This window comes from Schistocerca gregaria, chromosome X (genome assembly GCF_023897955.1).
Source record: "Schistocerca gregaria isolate iqSchGreg1 chromosome X, iqSchGreg1.2, whole genome shotgun sequence".
Classification (NCBI taxonomy): domain Eukaryota; kingdom Metazoa; phylum Arthropoda; class Insecta; order Orthoptera; family Acrididae; genus Schistocerca; species Schistocerca gregaria.
Window position 1 is genome coordinate 290,940,544 of NC_064931.1, and position 23,810 is coordinate 290,964,353.

Below are 23,810 nucleotides of genomic sequence, written 5' to 3' on the forward strand. Positions count from 1 at the left end.
GATATCTTGGAACGTCGACTTCGTGCCAGGTCTCACCGAGTGACATCGATACCTCTCCTCAGTGCAGCACCCCGCGAAGAATGGGCTGCCATTCCCCAAGAAACCTTTCAGCGCCTGATTGAAGGTATCCCTGAAAGAGTGGAAGCTGTCATCAAGGCAAAGGGTGAGACAACACCATACTGAATTCCAGTATTACCGATGGAGGACGCTACAAACTTGTAAGTCATTTTCAGCCAGGTGTCCGGGTACTTTGGATCACACAGTGTATTGTTCAGATGTGTGTGAAATCTTATGGGAATTAACTGCTAAGGTCATCAGTCCCTAAGCTTACACACTACTTAACCTAAATTATCCTAAGGACAAACACACACACCCATGCCCGAGGGAGGACTCGAACCTCCGCTGGGACCATCAACAATTGACTAAAATAATGACAGGGCAATCATTTCATTAAAATTATTTCAGCATTCAAGTTCATTTAGATTCTGATAAATGTGATAACCTCTAATTCAGGCTACCAACAGCATACACAGTCAAAGGGTAAAACCAATTTTAGCAGACGCATGGGCAAGGTCATCAAGTGGAAGGGTTAACAGCTATACTGATTGCTTTCAGCGTGTAAAATCGCAAATGCCTGTCGCCTTTCAAAACATACCGCAAGTCCATTGTAGTTCAAATGGTTCAAATGGCTCTAAGCCCCATGGGACTTAATATCTGAGGTCATCAGTCCTCTAGACTTAGAACTACTTAAACCTAACTAACCTAAGGACACCACACACATCCATGCCCGACGTAGGATTCGAATCTGCGATCGTAGCAGCAGCGCGGTTCAGGACTGAAGCGCCTAGAAACGCTCGGCCACAGCGGACGACTCCATTGTAGTCTTGCAAAGTAGACCCCTAGCAACCGGAATACCAACATGCAAAACAAAAACGGTACGAACTCATGAAGCAACTTAAAATTTGCGAATATGTGCGAGGGCCGTGAAAAATTCGTACTGTATCGTGACTTGTAAACAAAATTTGTGCTTTCCAGAAACCTTCTTCAATAATATCTCCTTTAAAAACGACCGTTCGCTAATTTCGTTGTCTATTTATGTGAAAAGGATATATTTTTAAGAATTTTATGACACTTAGAAGTGCTGTGGGTAACACGTTCGTAGTAAATTGAAAGGTACAGCTGTTTATTCTGTAAACTTAGGCACCGATATCTTTACAAGTTCTTCCTTCATTGACCAGTTTCTTCTAAATCGGGGTCTGAAGTTTTTTGATCGTGACGTTAAGTTACCTCTTGTGAATTCAACAACATTGGAATGCCGACTTCGTGTCAGGTCTCACCGAGCGACATCGATACCTCTCCTCAGTGCAGCCCTCCGTGAAGAATGGGCTGCCATTCCCCAAGATTCCTCTGAGCACCTGATTCAAGGTATCCCTGCAAGAGTGGAAGCTGTCATCAAGGTAAAGGGTGTATTTTGCTCCTATTATAAGCCTCATCTCGTGTTCCATTTAGTGTCCGACATCAACAATTGTAAAAATTTGTTTGTCTGCACATGTTCATCACATCTACCGATTTTAGAATTATATTAATATCTTCAGCTGCTGACGGGCGTTGATATATATCAACGAGGACAGGTGAAAATGTGTGTCCCCACTGGGACTCGAACCTGGGATCTCCTGCTTACATGGCAGACGCTCTATTCATCTGAGACACCGACTGACTGCAGGAACTCTCTCGCGCATGCCTACCGCAAGACCTACGTTCGTAGTGTCCCACCCCAACACACTCATTACTCGTGGAAGACATTCTTACCAAGTCCCGTAAGAGTTCGGGGAATATGTATCTGCACAGAAGAAGAAGGTCATGGCCCGTATTGCCAGAATTATATACTTATATGGCTATGATGTATGTTCTTTCGGACATGTCAGAAAGAGCAGACACCATATTCATATAAGTATCTACCGATTTTGGTCCCACTCGCATATTCCTTCTTTCTATGTCTTTTTTTTGCCTTAGAGTGTATACTTCATGTATGTTCCTAAACCACTGTGTCGATTTCAACCAAACTTGGTAAACATATCACTTACAGTGTGGATAGAACCACTATGGGGGTAAGAACAACCTACCTCTCTAAGAGGTGGTAGTGGGGGTGAGAAAGAAGCGTAATTCTCGACGCGCAAATAGTCAGAATGTATTCATCCAGTACTGCAACAAACTTTATACATAATTCCAGCCTTTACGAGACTTTTTCACGCTAACACCTCCACAAAATGATGAAAGGAAAAAAAAGTTTATCGCTTACTACATTTTCAATGTTCATGCAGTAAAACTGTCGCTTCAGGTACTACACTTTAATTTATGACTTCTTTACTAGTAGCTCAATTCGCAACAAGTTTCGCAGACAGTATTCGTATATACCACCCACTGAATGAACATGCAGAACTATATCATTGCACAACAAATAGTTAAGGAGATGTGACGTCAGAAACACAGAGGCTCGTGAAAAACTGCCGCATCAAACAAGTCATTTTAAATTATTACTTCTTTACTATCAAGTATATTGGCATTTCTCAGACAGTGTCAACGTATACCACTGGATGTACCTGAAAACTTATGTCGTTGTAAGACACGTAGTTCAGGAGATAAGACGTCATAAATATTGAGCTGCGTGAAAACTAAACAGCAGGGCGAAATTCGCTACAGATACAAGTGAAATGTTTGTACAACATGTATGAAATGTGTTAAATAGACGTGATTAATGCATATGCGGGCAAAGATACAGATAAAAAGCTCCCCCTAAACCAGTGGCTCGGTTTCAACCAAACTTGGTACCCATCTTACATGCAATCTGGAAAGAAACATTGTGGGGGTAAGAACAAGCAACCTCCTATTGCGGGATGGGGAGGGGTGAGACGGGGTGAAGAAGATTGACAGAAAGAGAGAGGGAAGGAGGAGATGGTGTAGGAGAAGAAGGAAATGGACAGAGATAGATAGAGGCAAAAATAGACTGAGAAAGGGAAGGTGAGCAGATAAATTAGAAGAAGGAAGGAGGAGGAGACAGATACAGAGGGCGGGAGGAGGAGATAAACTGAGAAAGAAGGAGAAGGAGATGGACTGAGAAAGAGAGAGGAGGAGATGGACTGAGAGGTGAGGTGAAGGAAATGGGCAGAGAAAGGGAAGAGGAGGTGGGCAGAGAGAGGGAGGTGGACAGAGACATGAAGAAGGAGGAGATGAACAGAGTGAGAAGGGAGGAGGAGGTGGGCACAGGAAAGGGGAGGGGGGACGTGATGGACAGAGAAAGGGGGAGGAGGGGAGGGACAGAGAGAGGTGGGAGGAGGAGAGGGACAGAGAGGGAAGGAGAAAATAGACTGAAAGAGTTGGTAGGAGGAGATGGAGTAACAGAACTGGAACGAATACATCCTCGGCAATGCCGAGTACTCACGTGACACAGACATAAATGTCAATGGCGTTGAGAAACAGCTAAAATCATTAAAATTAAGCAAGGCTTCAGGGTTTCATGGTATGCCTCTCATATACTATACTGAATTTGCAGTTGAGTTCGCTCCCATTTTAAGCAAAATATTCCTTAGATCACTTGAACAAATAACTGTGCCCAGTGAGTGGAACAAAGCACACATCACACCCGACTACAAGAAGGATAACGGATGTAATTCACAAAGCCATCGTCTGGTTACCGAACCACTGAAACAGTCTTCAACTCGCGGACCGCAAGCCTATTAGCGAGCTGGCGCGGAAATGAGTCAGCGTGCGTGGGTGTTTCTGTGACGCGTACGGAGGCATCCGATGTCTAAGCGTTTCTGATAAATTCAGGGAACAGAGACGAGCACACAAAGCGAGACTGAGCCAGCGTAAAACATTGTCACAACATCTACGAAAACGAGTGCACCGTGATTCGTATTATCTCGTTTCTATTTCGCTTCTTGGTAGTCCTGCAGCTGTATATTTGGCAGTGGATTTTTCATTTCAGCGCATCTGGAATCACACTGCAGTGACATCGAATTCTTATTTACTTTCTTCAAACCGAAACTAATGAACAATAACTGAGTAGTGAATAATTTGCAATCCCTAAGTTGGGAAGATATTTTATGTAGAGGGTTTTGTTTAATGTGATAATGGTCAAGCCATGCATGCGGTGATGAATTTATTTTGTTATACAGCTAATATACGTTAATTACATCTGATAGTTAAAATTAATACCATTATTGTCGCATAGACAATCAATAAAACTGAAGGATTACGTGTCAGCTGCAGGGATGTAATTAAAGTACATTACACTTGCTTTTACTTCCACAGTCACCCGATCATAATTACATACGTATGCAGTGGTGGAAGATACTATCTGCCGTATTATGTTTTGATAGCTGTAATTGAATTTACACAATAGATCATTCTCGAATTTAATATGTACTGCTTAGTTTCGTGCATCAAGCAAGAAATCTGCCAATAATAAAACTCTAAAATAGAATGAAAGAGTAACAGTAGGTAGAATTTACCGAAATAACTCTGAACATAAGATAGGAAACACAAGATTTCTAAGCAATAGACATTTTAATTATGTAGGGAGAACTCCAGGCATCCTGTCAATAGAAGGCCTTTGTGAAGCAGGCTGCAATCAAAAACGTTTTTCACATGAAACTTCCTCTCCGATTATAAATGTGTGCCAGGCTGGGACTCGCAGCTGGTACCCTCGCCTTTCGGTTGAACATGCTCAAACCGACTGAGCTATCCAAGCACAACTCACAACACGGCTTAACAGCCTTACTTCCGCCAGTATTCTTCTCCTGCTAACAAAACTTGACAGAAGTTCTCCTGCAAATCTTCAGGGACTAGCGCGCCTGGAAGAAAGGATATTACGAAGAAAACCATGGCCTAGGGGGAATTTCATTCCGGGCCGATTTCAAACGTTCTGCAGATCAAAACTGTGTGCCAGAATGGGAGTCGAACCTTTCTTTCCCGTATTATCGGTTTTGAATTACAAAAAGGAATGTAACTTAAGCATATAAGCGTACTTAGTTGCCTTAATACACAACCCGTCAAACACACATATCCTTATTACGTGGTGGTTGGCTCAATGGCTCTGAGCACTATGGGACGTAACTTCTGAGGTCATCAGTCCCCTAGAACTTTGAACTACTTAAACCTAACTAACCTAAGGACATCACACACATAGCACACATCCACCGTAGCGGTTGCGCGGTTCCAGACTGTTGCGCCTAGAATCGCTCGGTCACTCCGGCCGGCTGTTACGTGGTGACTAGTCAACTTAACAGGTAAGAAGCCTCCACATCCGAAAGCTATTAGTGGTAGCATTTGAATCAAGGAGCTATAAAGTAACTTAAAGTAAGGGGACTGGGGAATTTAGACTACATTCATACGAAGGAAGGTAAAGCGGGAAATGCTTGCCCTCTTTGCAGAGAACTATTCAGGACAATTTTTACAACATAATTATGTTTAAAATGTTAATCATTAGTAGATATTAGTAACAAAAATAAAGATCAGTCATATTCCAGAGGCTGTTGTGACGCGCCTCCTCTTTCCTGGAGCCATGCTTTGGCCTGTCGAAAACACGCCGACAGTAGACTGCTGAGACTCTCTTCACTCTTGATGATGTCTGTTTCCATTAACAGAAAACATTCCTAAATATATCGAAGTAACTACTGTAGTAAAACTGAATGCTCCTTTTATAAACAGTTGTGTTTCTCTCGATGAAAAAGGCGTATTTCGATCTCCTCCAAAACATTTTTATAGCCATTTTTCAAGATTCTCTGCAGTATTTCTACGTGTTCGTAATTATCCGTAATTGAAACGCAGCACGAACGCCGTCTTGATAATAGGATTTGGGTGTCTACCATTGTTTAGCGATCCCAGACTGCTGTTTACGTTATCTGCGTTTAAAAAATAGTTGCTGCTGCTGCTGCTGATTAAAGTTTTAAAGAGGCTAAGCATCTAAGCTTATCAGTCTCTTATTATTCAACCCCTTCCTCCCCCCCCCCTCCCCCCTCCCCAAACACACATCCAGGACGGAATCTGTGAACCCCATTTGCCTGCCTCTAGAATTATCCGATGTGCAAATCTGAGAACGTTTCTTTAAATGTTTGCGTATCGTGTATCTGTGGCGGAATGTGGGTACAAGCTATAGAACGGAAAAAATCTGCAGTTTAAAACCGACACTAGTGTTTTGGTTCTGAGTAACCGGTATTTTTCAGTATTTTTTGTGTCTTTTATAACAGTTTTTTAGTTTGTTTCTAATAACTGGGTAAAAACTCGGCATACTAATTTGCCATGGCATCAGCATTAAAATTTTTTGCTTTTAGAGTAAAACTTCTTCATAAAACGATTAATGCTCATTCGTAAAATTTCCATAGCTTTGAAATATTGGGTTATTATAGAAAATGGGGTAAGCGATCTGTGATATTTTAGCATTAACGCCGGCAGTCCGAAACAGCAGCAAACACATGACGTACGAATTGGTACAGCATTGCTGAGAAAAGTTCTTAGGAAGAGTAGATAAATTCGATTGATATATCCATAATTTTATTCACGTGCTATAAACGTTGGATAATAACTGAACCCTAAATTTTGTGACTGAAAAACTGAAACCATCTAAAAGTGACGATGCAGGAAAAGTCATCAACTTCTGACCTTTCTTTCTCTCTCGCTGTCACCGCGCCAATCTCCTTCACCTTAGCCATCTTTTCTAGTGACACTGAGACGAATTTCTGCCACAGCCTCAACTCCATAACGATCGAGATCTGATACTCCTCCGCGTCCATTAGAATTTTAGAGTCTTTGTTCGATGTCTACGTTAATTACTGGAGATCACAGCAATAAAAAACCGAAAATCGGTTATTTCATAAACGATTTATTTTGAGCGGTTTCAACAATCAAGTTAAACTGGGAACGAAATAACCGATATAAACGAAAACCGGTTGTTTCAGCGACAACCGCCATCCCTTGTAATGCGATGTGGGAAACGGCCTTAAAATCACATTCGTGTTGGCCGACGTACCAGCCCAAATCATTAATTCGCGAAGCGGATGCGACTCGTGTCAGGCTGCTCTCCCTGAGTCCCGGAAGCTGCGCGTTAATGCGCTCGCCTAACCGTGCCGGTTTGAAAATGGTTATAATATCTGTCGGTGTGTTTAGGCGCGTAATAGTCCTATTTAACCATAAAGGTCGGTTCGCACTGGGGTTCAACGTAATGGAAGGTATCACCACCGTCAAGTGGAGATGTGTTCTCACTAGAGTCTAGATGGAACGTCAACTCATTGGCACTTCGCTTGGCCAAGTACCGAACGGTGAATGTGAGATTGCGAGGTACGATCAGTTATACAAAAATGTGGGATATAATATCAGAATTAAGGAACTAGCAATGATAAACTTTATTGCTTGTCTGCCGTGGCGATAGTCTATCAGACAGTTCTACAGAATCTCTGGGCACCCAAACTCACTAAAACTACCACAGGTTATCGAAAGTGCCAATAATACACATCATCATTGCTAGAGCGTACGTAGCAGGAGTGTCTGTCGCTAGTGAAATGGCCTTATTTACTGCACCTTCAGTTGACTTGCCTCTTCGAAATCCGGTGTAGCAACCTACAATCATTTAATCTTTGCATAACAGTTTTCCGAAATCTTACCGAGAACGTGCGGGAGACAAATTGGTCTATAGGATTTGGGTACCATCTGATCCTTAATCTTTCCCTTCAATGATAATCATCACCTCAGAACTATTGCGCGGTGCAGAGAGCCTTTCCTGCAAAATACACTCGTGGTACATCTCATACAGTATCAGATTGGTCACATAAGGTTCGTATTACTTCCACTGGGGTTTTTAAGCTAGATTTCTGAACGGGTTTAGCGTGCGCCAGATGCTTGTCCTGTAACACAACTATGTCAGCCAGGCTCGCCACTTCTCTGGACGCCTTCATGTGCATACGTGCGAGGTCTGTAACAAAGAAAGACACCCGAATAATCAATATTCCACGCTTAACATTGCAGCATCCTGACCCATTCTTAATGATCATTTTACTAGTGAACTTATTTTCGTGTTATGAATTTTATTTAGAGGTTCCATAAACTTATAATGCAAATTAACCTCTCCGTAAAAATTCCGAGAGACAATATACTGTAATAGACAGATTCCTGACCTACTGAGAAACATTTTTCCGGAATTTGATTTTGGATAGGGGATTTTTAAGAGGATACAGTTATTTGTTCAAGATGGCGGCAACTGTGAAGTTCAAATAAAAATTCAAAAGACTCTTCTCTTGGGGAGACGCAGTGATACAAAGACAACTCCGTTTCGACGGTTCGAACCAAGGTAGGATGTGAAACGTTTGTGGACCGTAAAACACTGTCTGTTCTCCAAGTGTCAGCAGGTTGTCCTTGACCACTGCACCTCTCATCGGTTGTTACTGGGACTGTTTTTTTGAAGGTCGAAAGCTGATTGTAGTGGACACTTCAAGGTCATAAAACTCTGCCAGAGCCCTCCGACGCGAACGCGCTCCGCTCTTGACACTTGTTTCCTTGAGTCAGATCGTAGTTCATTGGTTCATTACTTTGAGCAGAAGTCAGTAATATCGCTTGCGTATAGTCTTCACCATTTTCACTTGGTGTGCGTGACTATGTTGGGTATTTGCCATGAAACCAAACCCCTCACCCCGCCTCCCTTCTTTGTCCCCGCGAAACTTTTCTGATGGGTTCAGCTCTCAGTCTAGCATGTTAGGATTCTCACATGTATTCTGTTCTTTCCAGCGAGTTAGTAGCAAAAGTGGTGTTTAAGGCATTTTGCAATATTGTGTGTTGATTCCGGTATTCGTTTGGCTGTATCTCTGTCGATGTCTTCTCGTATGTGAACAATTACAGACTTTCAGGTAAGGCTACTCTCGGTTCTATGTTTGTGAATTCTGATAAAATGCACCACACTAATAGCTTTTAACCTACTTTACTAGTGCTTAATCTTCAGTCTGTTAATTAATTACGTCCCCTATAATCAGAGACAAAGTCGGTTGGCTCCCACAGTCGAGACTGAGCAAGATATCAGATAAATCATTTTTTCCTCTCGAAGAAACGCAGCGTGGAAATTTTGGGCGAGCTGTTTGCAATCTTCCACCTGGGATCTGGAAACAGTGGGGAGGGGGCTACAGACCTAGGTGACAGATGTCCTTTAGCCTTAGTAGATATTCGTCGGTGTCATCACTACATTGAAAATGCATGAAAAACAGTTTGCAACTTTCCTTTCCGGTTAATACTTTCACACAGACAAAGAACTATGAAAAATATTGTGATTATTTTGTCATTGCAATGCCTTTGTTAATCACTGTTATTGCTGCCACAGGATGTTGTCTTTGGATGGCTGTCTAGGTAGTTATTGGCATAGGGGTACCTTCCCTGCCTTAAAGAAAATGGTTCAAATGGCTCTGAGCACTATGGGACTTAACATCTATGGTCATCAGTCCCCTAGAACTTAGAACTACTTAAACCTAACTAACCTAAGGACATCACACAACACCCAGCCATCACGAGGCAGACAAAATCCCTGACCCCGCCGGGAATCGAACCCGGGAACCCGGGCCTTCCCTGCCTTAGATGCAGTTGTTGGATACACAATACAGCTATCTGAAACTCTTAGCCTCATGCAGTACTCTGACACGTATCATGGCGGTAAGCTGTCTCATTTTTATCTCCATTATGGATGATAGATACATATTAAACAATTTGGCCACGCTCGTCAGTAACCTCATGGTATACGACTTGTGTCATCATAACGTGATTTATAAACTATCTAAAGAATATTATTGATTTATTCTGGCAGAAATCTCCTCCAGTAGAGTTTCCAGTTTATCCACATTTACTGACGAATAGTTCGCTTTGAGATGGATGCTGTCTACTACATCAGGTGCAAGTGAAGGAATATACTCGCTTATCGAGTACATATTCCTTAACAGATGCCTTACCGCTGTAGTAAGCATCATTGGCTCTTCCATCCTAGTGAGTAGCATCAGTTTCTCTATACTTTCATAAGTCTGTCGTTGATCTGCTCCTTCGTGTCTTCTATGGCCTACTTCTCTGTGGTAGTTGTTTGTTTCCTTTACGAACTGTTTCCCCTGAATCACACACTGTTTTCGTTACACACTGTGATCCTGAAATGGCAAACCTTCTTTCTCCTCTATAGGCAGTGCTGTATGTTCTTCAGCTTGAGTACTGCCCTCCAATTCTTCAAATACTTGCCCATTTTCTCTCACGAAATCCTGCTCTCCTGTATCACATGTCACTCCTACTACCGCCTGTAAGTTTAGTTCTCTGTTATACCTCATAGCTCTGGATTTTCACCAAAAAGTTGTTTCCTGTGTTTTCGATGGTGCATATGTCGTGTTCCCTCTTCTATGGTACTTATTTTTAGTCATAAATCCCTTTTTTTTTACTTAGAGGATATGTAGTGGTATCATTAAAGTCCTCACTGCATTCTAGTGTTATGAGATGCTTACAAATAATCAGTTCTTAAAATTTGCTTTTTAAGCAGAATTTGATACGTGTAACACTCGTTTCGATCCTCCGTGCACTTTTTCCCCTATTCTTACATGGCACACACACTGCAGATTTTCTGCTTTTATTGTAGTTTTTCCTGATGTAACATTATCTCCCACATTGTCCAGAAGAAACTTCTTGTTTGTCAGAAGATTTTGCCATACGTCAAAGTCTTAGCTTTTTACATACTGTGTCCCTACTAAGTAGTGTTTTACTGATTAAAAATACTCCGCAATCAGGCCCAGAAGACCGTGCGATTCTGCTCGGCCGCCGTGTCATCCTCTGCCCTGTAGCGTCATTCGGATGCGTTATGGAGGGCCACGGCAAAGCATGACGCTCTCCGGTAGTAGTCGGCTTTCCAGACCTTGAAGCCTCTACTTCTCACTCAAGTAGCTCCTCACTTGACATCGCGAGGCTGAGTGGTCGTCATTCCAGTCCTACCACCAAAGAAAAAATTATTGGAAGTACGGGGAACTGAACCCGGGTCCTCCATCTTGCAGTCAGATGCACAGACTACTTTTTTTTATAATAATTTGTATTGAAGGAACTAAAAGTACATATATATTCACTATGCAAGAGTGCTTCAAGGTACCATTCCATTTAAACATATACAAATGACTGTTAGTTAAGCAAATAAATAAATAAATACATTAAAAAAGAAAAAAAATTAAATACAACAAAGTATAACATATTCTGTCTTCTTGCTTCTTTTTTAATTTTTTTTTCGATGCATGGGAACGTGGATAAGGGTGTTGCATCATGTGACAGGTATGCATGGTACACCCCAGCTTTGAGGGGGGGTCAAGGAAGACGCTGCGGAGATAACCGGCAAAAGTTTGTCGGTAAGATGGTTTTCGGGTGAGGGTGCTATGCGAGGTCACAGCTTTGTACCAGAAGTCAAGGACTGTATGCGGACCATTTTGAAAGAGGTATTCTAAAGCCAGTCCTCGAAACCAGATGAGAGTATGGTGCTTAGCAAGAGGATAGTGAAATGTCTGGGGCAACAACAGGAAATCCGGGGTTACCGTCGTTGGCGGGGCACGGAGGTAAAAGCCCACGATTCGTTGGATGAGGAGCCATACGTTTTGTTTCAGGGGGCACGTAAGACGGTGCTCGTCGGTGTCTTCGAGCTGACAGTCAGGGCAGAGTGGGGAGGTGGCCAGTCCTATGCGATAAAGTCGACTGTTAGTCGGGAACTTTCCATAAAATAAAACATACAAGAGTGAAGACACAGACGACGGTAAAAAGGGTGCATGCACACACCCCCAAACCGTGCGCCAGTTAATGTCAGGATGCTGTAGCACCATGGGGTCGCAAGGGTTGGACAGCATAAACAAACGATAATAATCTTTTGTACGGGGAGGACGGGCGACTGGAAGATCGGCCCGAACGTAGCTGAGTTCTATGAAACAATTGGCGACGTGGTACAATAATGGAGAAATAGGTGCCACATTGATCGGTGGATCGAGAGAAGCTGGTCGGAGGATATCTAAGAGACTACGTGTTAAGGACGGAACCGTCCCCTGCCAGTGCCGCAACAGAGTGTGGACAAAGAGTGCAGAAGATCGTGCCCGCACGTTGACGAGTCCGAGGCCACCTTTTGCAGGAGGCAATGTTAAAGTGCTGTAGCGGACTTTGAAAAGTGCACCTGCTGACACGAAATATCCAAAGGCTGATTGGATGCGGCGGCCAAGGAGTAACGGCATTGGGAGGATCTGGGCGACGTGTACCAGTTTAGGGGCTATATACATGTTGACATAGGACACACGTTGGAGTTGGTTTAAGTTACGGTGCACTTGACCGCGGACATGGTGCCGAATCGACTGCAAAAGCCGCCGGTATGCCAGGGCCAATGTGCGGTGTGTGGAGCTTGTAAATTCGATACCCAGGTAACGAAGGGTGGTACTGACTGGGAGTGGGTTCGGCACCATAGCCGGGAGGCCGCGCCCAGTGTGCATCATAGTCGATTTGCGGACATTAAGAATGCTACCAGAAAGACGTCCATACTGGTGGATCCATTGGATGGCGTCATTGAGTTCCGTGGAGGAGCAGGTGAGAAAGAGGAGATCGTCCGCATAAGCCCTACAGTGAAAGGTGTAGTCACGCAAAGTGAGGCCCTGCAGTCTAGAGGTAAGTCCAGTGATGAGGGGCTCAAGTGCAATGGCATATAGTAAAGTAGACATAGGGCATCCTTGACGTACAGAGCGGCGTATAGGAATCGGTCCTACAAGCCTCCCATTGACTTGTACCATCGAGACGGCGGGAAGTAGTAACCGGCGAATGGCATCGACTAAAAGTAATGGGAACCCCATACGTGTCGCCACCATGAGGAGGAATGGGTGTCGAACGCGATCAAAGGCACTCGTGAAATCGACGGATACCAGTGCTGCACGAAGGCGACAAACCGACGCCAGTGCAATGAGGTCACGGCATTCTCCTAGGGCTGTTTGTAAGGTGGCCCCACAACCACGTGCAGTCTGCTCAGGTGAAAGGACCGTAGGTAAGACGGTGCGCATGCGCGCTGCTAAGAGGCGTGCATAGATTTTATAGTCTGCATTCAGTAGTGTAAGGGGGCGATATGCAGAGACATGAGGCCCTCCCTTCGGTTTAGGCACAGGTAGAAGAATGCCAGTGACGAATTCAGGTGGAATTGGGAAGGATGGAGTAAAGAGTTCCTGAATCATTTCCGTCCAGCGAGGAAGCATCAACGTGGTGAACGCCCGGTAAAACTCCACTGGGAGACCATCTGGTCCTGGTGATTTGTTCTTGGCCCCTCTGTTGATCGCATCTACTACCTCTTCTGCGGTGATTGCAGACATCATGGACGTTGACTCCGCTACGGTGAGGGTCCGGTCAGGGGAAGGACGGAGATCATCAGGAATGGGCGTCGCCATCTGTTCATCATCATAAAATTGGCGATAATGTTCACCAAAGGCAAACACCACCTCCGCCTGTGTTGTGTGGTGAACACCATCGGAGGTCTTGATGTGGGAGACGAAGAGTCGACGTCGACGACTATGGTCGGATGCGGCATGGATTGTGGATGGGGTTTCGTCGTGGAGGAGGTCTTGTCGCCGGGAACGCACCACGACACCATGCAGACGTGCACGTTGAAGAGAGAGGAGACGAGCTTTGGTACGTTGTCGTTCCCTTTGGGTGTCAGGTGATGGAGGGAGCGCATCGAGCTCACGGAGGACGGCGTAGTAAAAATTTGTGGTGTCTCGATGCCATGCTGCTGCTTCCTTGCCACATTGTATGAAGGCCTTTCTGATCGCAGGTTTGGCACATTTGAGCCACCAATGGAACGTGGATGTGTACTGCGGAAGGCGTCGTTCGCAAGACGCCCACGTAGTGGCAATACATTGTCGGCAGTGTGGATCATTAAGGAGGGAGGTATTAAGCTTCCAGTAACCTCTGCTGCGCCACACTGACTGAGGTGGCAGAGCCAGGGAGCAAATGACGGCGCAGTGGTCCGAAAATGCAAGGGGCCACCCTTCAGCTTGGGTGACGTCATTGCCAAGGTGGTCAGAGACATATAACCGGTCCAGTCTGCTCGCAGAATGTGCTGTATAATGGGTGAAACCGGGGGTATTGCCATGAATTTTCTCCCAAACGTCCACTAGGTGAAAATCTTCGATTAAGGTGAGAAGCGCCGGGCATGGCGAATAACCAGGCATTTGGTCCTGCGGATGGAGGACACAGTTGAAATCGCCTCCCATGATAAGGCGATCATAGCGTCCAGAAAACAGGGGCGCCACGTCATGTCCGAAGAAAGTGGACCGCTGCCGACGGTTCGAGGAGCCAGACGGAGCGTAGATATTGATGACGCGCGTGTCGAAGATGGTAACAGCCATGCCTCTTCCACAGGGAAGGATTGTCGTGTCCTTGAGTGGGATTCCTTCGCGTATGTAGAAAGCAACTCCACGCCCTGATTGATCACATGTGGACGTGTATGAGTCGTAGCCGTAGACTGGTGGTAGTGTGGCAACGCGTACTTCCTGAAGAAGGGCGACGTCGACGTCAGAGGCCCGAAGCATGTCACATAGGAGTTTCAGCTTGGGTACAGTGCCGATCATGTTGATGTTTATCGTGGCAAACCGATACGTTTGTTTCAGTGGTGGTGGACGCGCATCTACCATCACCAAGGGAAGTAAGAGGAGGGCACCGACAGGAAGTCCCGTCCCATCAGCTGCAGGGCCTCGCTTTTGATGTTAACAGGCAGCCTTGTCCGGCGGAGGCAACTCATCCGGAGGAGGGGGCGTATCTTCCTCAATCTCGTCGGCCCATGCTCCTGTGCCATGGGTCCGTCCAATGTCCATGGGAATTGCGTCGTGGTGAGAGAGATCTGGAGTTGTCGGCGGGGTGACAGGCGTCTCAACCGGCGCACCGATCGTTACATTGTGCGTGGCGACCTCCATAGTGGTCCCGTCCTGCGAAATGTCTTGATCATCGTGAAAGTTGTCCGCCGACCTCTGCATGGAAATGTCGGTTGGTTGGGTGTCGTCTTCGTCGTCGCGGGTGGCGACGCTTTGAGAGCCCGTGGGTGAACGGCGACGGCGTTTGCGCCTACGTGGCGAGCGTTGTTTGCGCACGTGTTCCTCAGTGTCAGACGACGGCAAGGAAGAGCGTCGACCTGGTTCGAATGCGTCGGTGGGTACAATGAAATTGTCAAACAGGTGTTGTGAAGAAGTACTGTTCTCCTCAGCGTCCGGTGCGGGAGCCTGTTCGGCGGCAAGGTTGTCAGGTGGGATGTCCGCACCGTCCATAGGTGACTGGGACGGTGGGACGTGCCGATCGGAAGGACCGGGCGACGGACTGGACGAAACTGTAGACGTGGCAAGAGCCGCTGCGTAAGTGACCGGTAGGGCGGTCATAGTGGGTGTGACGGACGCTTCCGACAACGGGAGCTGCGCGACACGTCGTTGAATGCATTCAGACCGTAGGTGACCTTCTTTCCCGCAACCGGAACAGGTTCGAGGTTGGCCGTCGTACATTATAATGGCACGGCAGCCTCCGATACGTAGATAAGAAGGCACGTGTTTCTGCAACTCGATGCGGACCTGTCTAACACCGTTTAAAACGGGATAGGTCTGAAATTGTACCCATCGTTCGGCAACATGTTCCAGAACGTTGCCATAGGGACGGAGCGCCACGATGACGACGTCTGCAGGTAGTTCGAACGGCAGTTCGAAGATCCTTATCGTCCGTGTGCCGAGACCTGCGTGATCGACGGTAACGGGTCCGACGTTGCCGTCGGAATGGCAGAAGCGCAGTTGCCTCTTGAAGCACCTTGTCGCACGCCGCATCGTTGATCATTTTGACGTAGACGGTACTGCTAACTATCGACAAGTGGATACCAATTAGATCCGTTGGTGGTATCTTAACTTCATCGCGAATAAATCGTTCTACCTCCAGGGCCTTGGGTCGGGCGAAGTCGGAACAAAAGTTGAAACGTAATGTCTTCTTTCGCACTTACAGCGGCCGAAGTAAACACAAACACACCGTGCGCGCCTCGCCCGCAGCGCTCTGGCGCGTGACCGCCTCGCAGCACTGCCGGCGGCAGACTGACTACTCACCTATAGCGGTGGACAAGCTTTTACTGATACACAACTAAAGGTGAAATATACTTTTCGTTGCTTCGTAACAGCTATTCGAACCCAGAGCTCACGTCAGTAGCTCGATGAGCCACCTTTCTTCCCATTGGTCCTGTCCTAAATCGTTCGTAAAGCTGCTGTTGAAGCTTCCCTTGGCGAGTTAATCTTCAAGGTTTTGCACATATGTTGTGTCTTGCAAAGTCTTTGCATCTGAGTCCTTTGGGATGTCATACACTATCACTAAATGTCTCTTTACGTGAAGTGTATTCGGAGTTGCGAATATGGACAACAATCAGCTGTATAACAGAATGACGACAGTGAAAATTTGTGCCAGACCGGATCTCGAGCCCGTATATCTCATTTATAGCGAGCGGTCGCCTTAAAATTAGGCTACCTAAGCACGCTTCAAGCCCAGACCCAAACTTCCATACGTAGTCAAACATGTGTCTACAACCTGCAGTCGTACATCCATTATGTATATTCCCATACAGGAGAGACATTTTAATTGAAAGTCACTTGCCCGATGTCGGCTAATACAACCGCTCCCTCGACGAAAGATTGGAACCTAAGCATTGGAAAACTGAACAGGTCGCACCAACGTGCAAGAAAGGAAACAGAAGTAATCCGTTTAATTACTGACTCATATCACTGAAGTCAGTTTGCGGTAGTATTTTGGAACCTATGTTGTGTTAGAACATGATGGATGACTTCGAAGAAAACGATTTATTGACACACAGTCAGCGTGGATTCAAGCAATCTTATTCTTGTGAAACACGACTGGCTGTTTATTCATACGAAGCAACGAGTGCTGTCAATAGTAAATCTCAAACTGATGCGACATTTCTAGATTTCCAGAAGGCTCTTGACACCGGCCCTCACAGCGGCTTCTAATCAAATTGCGTGCCTATGGAGTATCGTCTCAGTTGTACTACTGGATTCGTATTTTCCTGTCAGAAAGTACGCAGTCGGTAGTAACTGACGGAAAGTCACCAAGGAAGACAGAAATGATATGTGACGTTTCCCAAGATAATAAGTTAATAATCTACATAAACTATATAGGAGGCACTCTGAGCAGTCCTCTTAGACTGTCTGCAGATGGTGCTGTGATTTACCGTCAATGAAAGTCATCATAAGATCAAAACCATTGCACAGTGATGTAGACAGGATATCTCTTTGGTGCGAAAAGTGGCAGTTGACAGTAAACAATGATAAATGTGAGGTCATTCACGTAAGTGCTACAATGAGTCCGCTAAATTTCGGTTACACGATAAATCACACAAATCTAAAGACTTTGAATTCAGCTAAATACCTAGGGATTACAATGACGAACAACTTAAATTGGAAAAATTACGTTGAAAATATTGTGGGGAAGGCAAACCAAAGGTGAACTGTGTCTGTGTTTTATTAGCAGAAAACATAGAAGATGCAACAGATCTACTAAAGAGACTTTGTACACTACGCTTGTCCGTCCTCTTCTGGGATACTGCTGTGCTACAGATAGGGTCGACGGAGCACGTCGAGAAGTTCAAAGAAGGACAGCTCGTTTTGTATTATCGCGAAATAAGGGAGAGTGTGTCACGGATACGAAACGCGAGTTGGTGTGGCAATCATTAAAACAAAGACGTTTCTCGTTGCGGCGTGAACTTTTCACCAACTTTCAGTCCCCAACTTTCTCCCGCGAATATGAAAATATTTTGAGGATCTCTCCTACGTAGAGAGAAATGACCATCGTAACAAAATAAGAGAAATCAGAGCTCACACGAAAAGAGTACAAGTTAGAGAAGACGTAGCGATGAAACTTGTGCCAAGCACTTACGTGTTAATTGCAGAGTAGTCATATAAATGTAGATGTAGATTTGTATGTAATTTTGCGTACTTTGCGAAAATCCGGAGAGTGAGAGTCTCAAAAAAATTAGTTTTTGACTGCCGTAGTATGTACAGCAACGTCCCAGACCTCAATTATCTCATTGATCTCGTTGAAAGCAGTCGCTACCACATCATACTAGGAACTGAGAATCGACTGAACCCGAAGCGAGACCATGAAAGCAGTCGCCCTCTCGTCATACTACGAATTCAGAGTTTATTGAACCGGAGGTAAAAGGTATGGAAACCTTCGACAATTCATGGAACACATGTGCAAATAGGAAGGGACGGGGAATAGAAATCCACCCCCCCCCCCCCCCCCCCCCGGAATATTCTAATCTTCTGAGTGGCAGCTGGACTCCACATTAGAGCAGATATCTACTTTGCCATGAGCATGTGATCGTCACGTTGAATTCCTGAGTCCTTTGTGTTCCTACACTTACCATATTTGGCACGTCTCCCAAAGCATTCCTGATACATAGAGGCAGTCACGTTGTCTACCTGACGACGAGCACCTGAACAATGACAACGTGCGTTCCCTTTTGGCCAACGTTTCTAGTACCCTGTGTTCCCGGGTAAAAATGAGGCGCAGCGAGCTCATTTTTTTCCTGAAATTTACTCACTTGCCATAGTGAGCTTCTTAGAATAACGGCCTGCCTGAAGCGACCTACAATATGGTTCAAATTGGAAAAGTTATTTAAAAGATAAGCTGAACTATACGTGTCAGTAAGGTGCATTAATTATTTTATCGCATTACTTATTTCTATCAGGACTGACTTACGCTACTAAATAAAGTTTAACTGAAGCTACTAAATAAAACAAGCTTCTGGTTAAAATGTCTGTGTTATATTCTCACTTTAGTAATATACATGCTGCTACCTAGTCCGCCCTAACACAATTTCCTGACGCAGAAACATATACTAACAAGTAGTTTGTGTTATTACGTTCACTCACATAGCGAATTCTCTCTCTGATATGGAACTATTGACCTGCTGTCCAAAGAACCGCAACTTCTACCAGCTAATAAACAGTTGGAAAAATTCACATAACTCTTATCAGCACAGTATGCTAATACCATATCACACAGTTCATCAATATTCAGTAATCTCAAATTTCTGAAATTCGATTGCATTGCATGTCGCACTGATTTCATTAGCCCATTAGAAGAAAGCCACAATTTCCTCTAAAAATTCTTAAACTTCCGGAAACGTAATTTACAACAGATTTCATGTTTCTGAACCACTAATCTTCTGAACAAAACCCGGCCCGGGTGGCCGAGCGGTTCTAGGCGCTACAGTCTGGAATCGAGCGACCGCTATGGACGCAGGTTCGAATTCTGCCTCGGGCGTGGGTGTGCGTGATGTCCTTAGGTTAGTTAGGTTAAAGTAGTTCTAAGTTCTAGGGGACTGATGACCTCAGAAGTTAAGTCCCATAGTGCTCAGAGCCATTTGAACCATTTTCTGAGCAAAAGCAAATTACAACATTTTTACAAAATTGGTAGAACAGTAAACAGAATTTCCTCACACTACTAAAGATCTATAACAACTGCGCGACACAAGCGAGGGAAAATCTCTCCTGCTTCCAGAACTCACGATCGTCCTCCTCACTGGTTGGGTGGAATATAATTTACCAAATCAGATTCATAGCTTTTCGTGGACATAACTGCAATATCCCTCCTTGGTCAATCCCAAACTTTGAATTACAGTGAAATATTTCCCAAAATTTGTATTTATCAAAAAGCAAAGAAACTCAAAATGACCCCATCTTCACTGTCTCAAGGGCAGAAGTAAACATTTTGTTTTAGAACCCTTAACTCGGTTACTTTACAATAAGAATTTCATGCCATATTTGTGAATCACTGCACTATTACGCGATGTACTGTTTGAAAACTGAAAACATTACGTAACTCATACTGCTATGAATAAAATACCGTTTAATTAACGATTTAACGGCAAGTGTTTAGTTTGATTGATCCTGGCTTTGTAACGGCCTAAATATCTAGTATCCTGTGTTCCTTGGTAAACAAGAGGCAGCTCGAGGTCGTTCTTTTTGTGGAATTTACTCACATACTTTAGTAAGCGCCTTATAACCACGCCTGCCTTGAAGCAAAGAATAATGTGGTTAAATTTGGGAAAGCTATTTAAAAGACAGGCTGTACAATACGCTTTATGATGTTGCTTCTGAGAAGAAGTTATAAAATTTTGGGTTTACGTAATTTTGAATACCTCCGAAATTACTTCACGTATAGAACTGAAATAGTTAAACATTGTTGTTCTGAAAGACTACATAAAATTTTGTAGCGAGTGGTATAAGGGAAATGACTTTTTTAATTCACAGGTTAATGTGGGATTTAAAAGGTGCTGTAAAATATACACGCACATGACTAGGCCTCCAATCTATGAGCACAGGACGACAGATGTCACCTTCTCAGTGTGGAAACGCATTCTATTGGACAATGGGCCACTAAGCAAATCTTACAGCTTGCTAGTCGTCAAAGCATATCGTCATGCCACGCACATGATTGTCAATGATAGACGTGTGTTTCAGCTGAAAGAGTTTACAGCCCGCAGTGTGTGTCGGATTTCCACAAGTGAAAACTTCAACTTTATGTAGTAAACAACGTATTTACTGCAGTACGAGGTGCATTCAAGTTCTAAGGCCTCCGCTTTTTTTCTAATTAACTACTCACCCGAAATCGATGAAACTGGCGTTACTTCTCGACGTAATCGCCCTGCAGACGTACACATCTTTCACAACGCTGACGCCATGATTCCATGGCAGCGGCGAAGGGTTCTTTAGGAGTCTGTTTTGACCACTGGAAAATCGCTGAGGCAATAGCAGCACGGCTGGTGAATGTGCGGCCACGGAGAGTGTCTTTCATTGTTGGAAAAAGCCAAAAGTCACTAGGAGCCAGGTTAGGTCAGTAGGGAGCATGAGGAATTACTTCAAAGTTGTTATCACGAAGAAACTGTTGCGTAACGTTAGCTCGATGTGCGGGTGCGTTGTCTTGGTGAAACAGCACACGTGCAGCCCTTCCCGGACGTTTTTGTTGCAGTGCAGGAAGGAATTTATTCTTCAAAACATTTTCGTAGGATGCACCCGTTACTGTTGTGCCCTTTGGAACGCAATGGGTAAGGATTACGCCCTCGCTGTCCCAGAACATTTACACCATCATTTTTTCAGCACTGGCGGTTACCATAAATTTTTTTGGTGGCGGTGAAAATGTGTGCTTCCATTGAGATGACTGGCGCTCTGTTTCTGCATTGAAAAATGGCATCCACGAGTCATCCATTGTCACAACCGACGAAAAGAAAGTCCTATTCATGCTGTCGATGCGCGTTAACATTGCTTGGCAACATGCCACACGGGCAGCCATTTGGTCGTCCGTCAGCATTCGTGGCACCCACCTGGATGACACGTTTCGCATTTTCAGGTCGTCATGCAGGATTGTGTGCACAGAAACCACAGAAATGCCAACTCTGGAGGCGATCTGTTCAACAGTCATTCGGCGATCCCCCAAAACAATTCTCTCCACTTTCTCGATCATGTCGTCAGACCGGCTTGTGCGAGCCCGAGGTTGTTTCAGTTTTTTGCCACACGATGTTCTGCCTTCATTAAACTGTCGCACCCACGAACGCACTTTCGACACATCCATAACTCCATCACAACATGTCTCCTTCAACTGTCGATGAATTTCAATTGGTTTCACCCCACGCAAATTCAGAAAACGAATGATTGCACGCTGTTCAAGTAAGGAAAACGTCACCATTTTAAGTATTTAAAACAGTTCTCAGTCTCGCCGCTGGCGGTAAAATTCCATCTGCCGTACGGTGCTGTCATCTCCGGTACGTATCGACAATGAACGCGGCCTCATTTTAAAACAATGAGCATGTTTCGATCTCTTTCCAGTCCGGAGAAAAAAAACTCGGAGGCCTTAGAACTTGAATGTACCTCGTAAGTCCAGTGCTGTCTTTGGGATAAAAACGAAGAGGATTGAGTAGAAACGGTTACCTCTACAGAATTACATATGCCAACAAGAACATTTAGACCTAACGGTAAAGTCGGCCTCTGTTGATACTAGTACATTCGCAGTTAATTAAGATTGATGTGACGTTATAGCGAAGGGAGAAATTAGGAGTAGCAAATGCGTTTCTGGACGATATGTGAACAAAGTTCATATTAATGACTTCTTTGAAGGACAATCGTGGATATTCCTTTGGGTGCTACTCGAGACAATAGTTCTGCTAGCAGCCCTGAGGAATATTACAGAAGAAACATGGCCTTACCTATCTCGCTTCATGTAAGAAAACAGCTCCGCGAATGATTTCAGAGCCATTAAAATTTAATTATATCCCCCCATGAACCATGGACCTTGCCGTTGGTGGGGAGGCTTGCGTGCCTCAGCGATACAGATAGCCGTACCGTAGATGCAACCACAACGGAGGGGTATCTGTTGAGAGGCCAGACAAACGTGTGGTTCCTGAAGAGGGGCAGCAGCCTTTTCAGTAGTTGCAGGGGCAATAGTCTGGATGATTGACTGATCTGGCCTTGTAACACTAACCAAAACGGCCTTGCTGTGCTGGTACTGCGAACGGCTGAAAGCATGGGGAAACTACGGCCGTAATCTTTCCCGAGGGCATGCAGCTTTACTGTATGATTAAATGATGATGGCGTCCTCTTGGGTAAAATATTCCGGAGGTAAAATAGTCCCCCATTCGGATCTCCGGGCGGGGACTACTCAAGAGGATGCCGTTATCAGCAGAAAGAAAACTGGCGTTCTACGCATCGTAGCGTGGAATGTCAGATCCCTTAATCGGGCAGGTAGGTTAGAAAATTTAAAAAGGGAAATGGATAGGTTAAAGTTAGATATAGTGGGAATTAGTGAAGTTCGGTGGCAGGAGCAGCAAGACTTCTGGTCAGGTGACTACAGGGTTATAAACACAAAATCAAATAGGGGTAATGCAGGAGTAGGTTTAATAATGAATAGGAAAATAGGAATGCGGGTAAGCTACTACAAACAGCATAGTAAACGCATTATTGTGGCCAAGATAGATACGAAGCCCACACCCACTACAGCAGTACAAGTTTATATGCCAACTAGCTCTGCAGATGACGAAGAAATTGAAGAAATGTACGATGAAATAAAAGAAATTATTCAGATAGTGAAGGGAGACGAAAATTTAATGGTAATGAGTGACTGGAATTCGAGTGTAGGAAAAGGGAGAGAAGGAAACATAGTAGGTGAATATGGATTGGGGCTAAGAAATGAAAGAGGAGGCCGCCTAGTAGAATTTTGCACAGAGCACAACTTAATCATAGCTAACACTTGGTTCAAGAATCATAAAAGAAGGTTGTATACGTGGAAGAATCCCGGAGATACTAAAAGGTATCACATAGATTATATAATGGTAAGACAGAGATTTAGGAATCAGGTTTTAAATTGTAGGATATTTCCAGGGGCAGATGTGGACTCTGACCACAATCTATTGGTTATGAACTGTAGATTAAAACTGAAGAAACTGAAAAAAGGTGGGAATTTAAGGAGATGGGACCTGGATAAACTGACTAAACCAGAGGTTGTACAGAGTTTCAGGGAGAGCATAAGGGAACAATTGACAGGAATGGGGGAAAGAAATACAGTAGAAGAAGAATGGGTAGCTCTGAGGGATGAAATAGTAAAGGCAGCAGAGGATCAAGTAGGTAAAAAGACGAGGGCTAGTAGAAATCCTTGGGTAACAGAAGAAATATTGAATTTAATTGATGAAAGGAGAAAATATAAAAATGCAGTAAATGAATCAGGCAAAA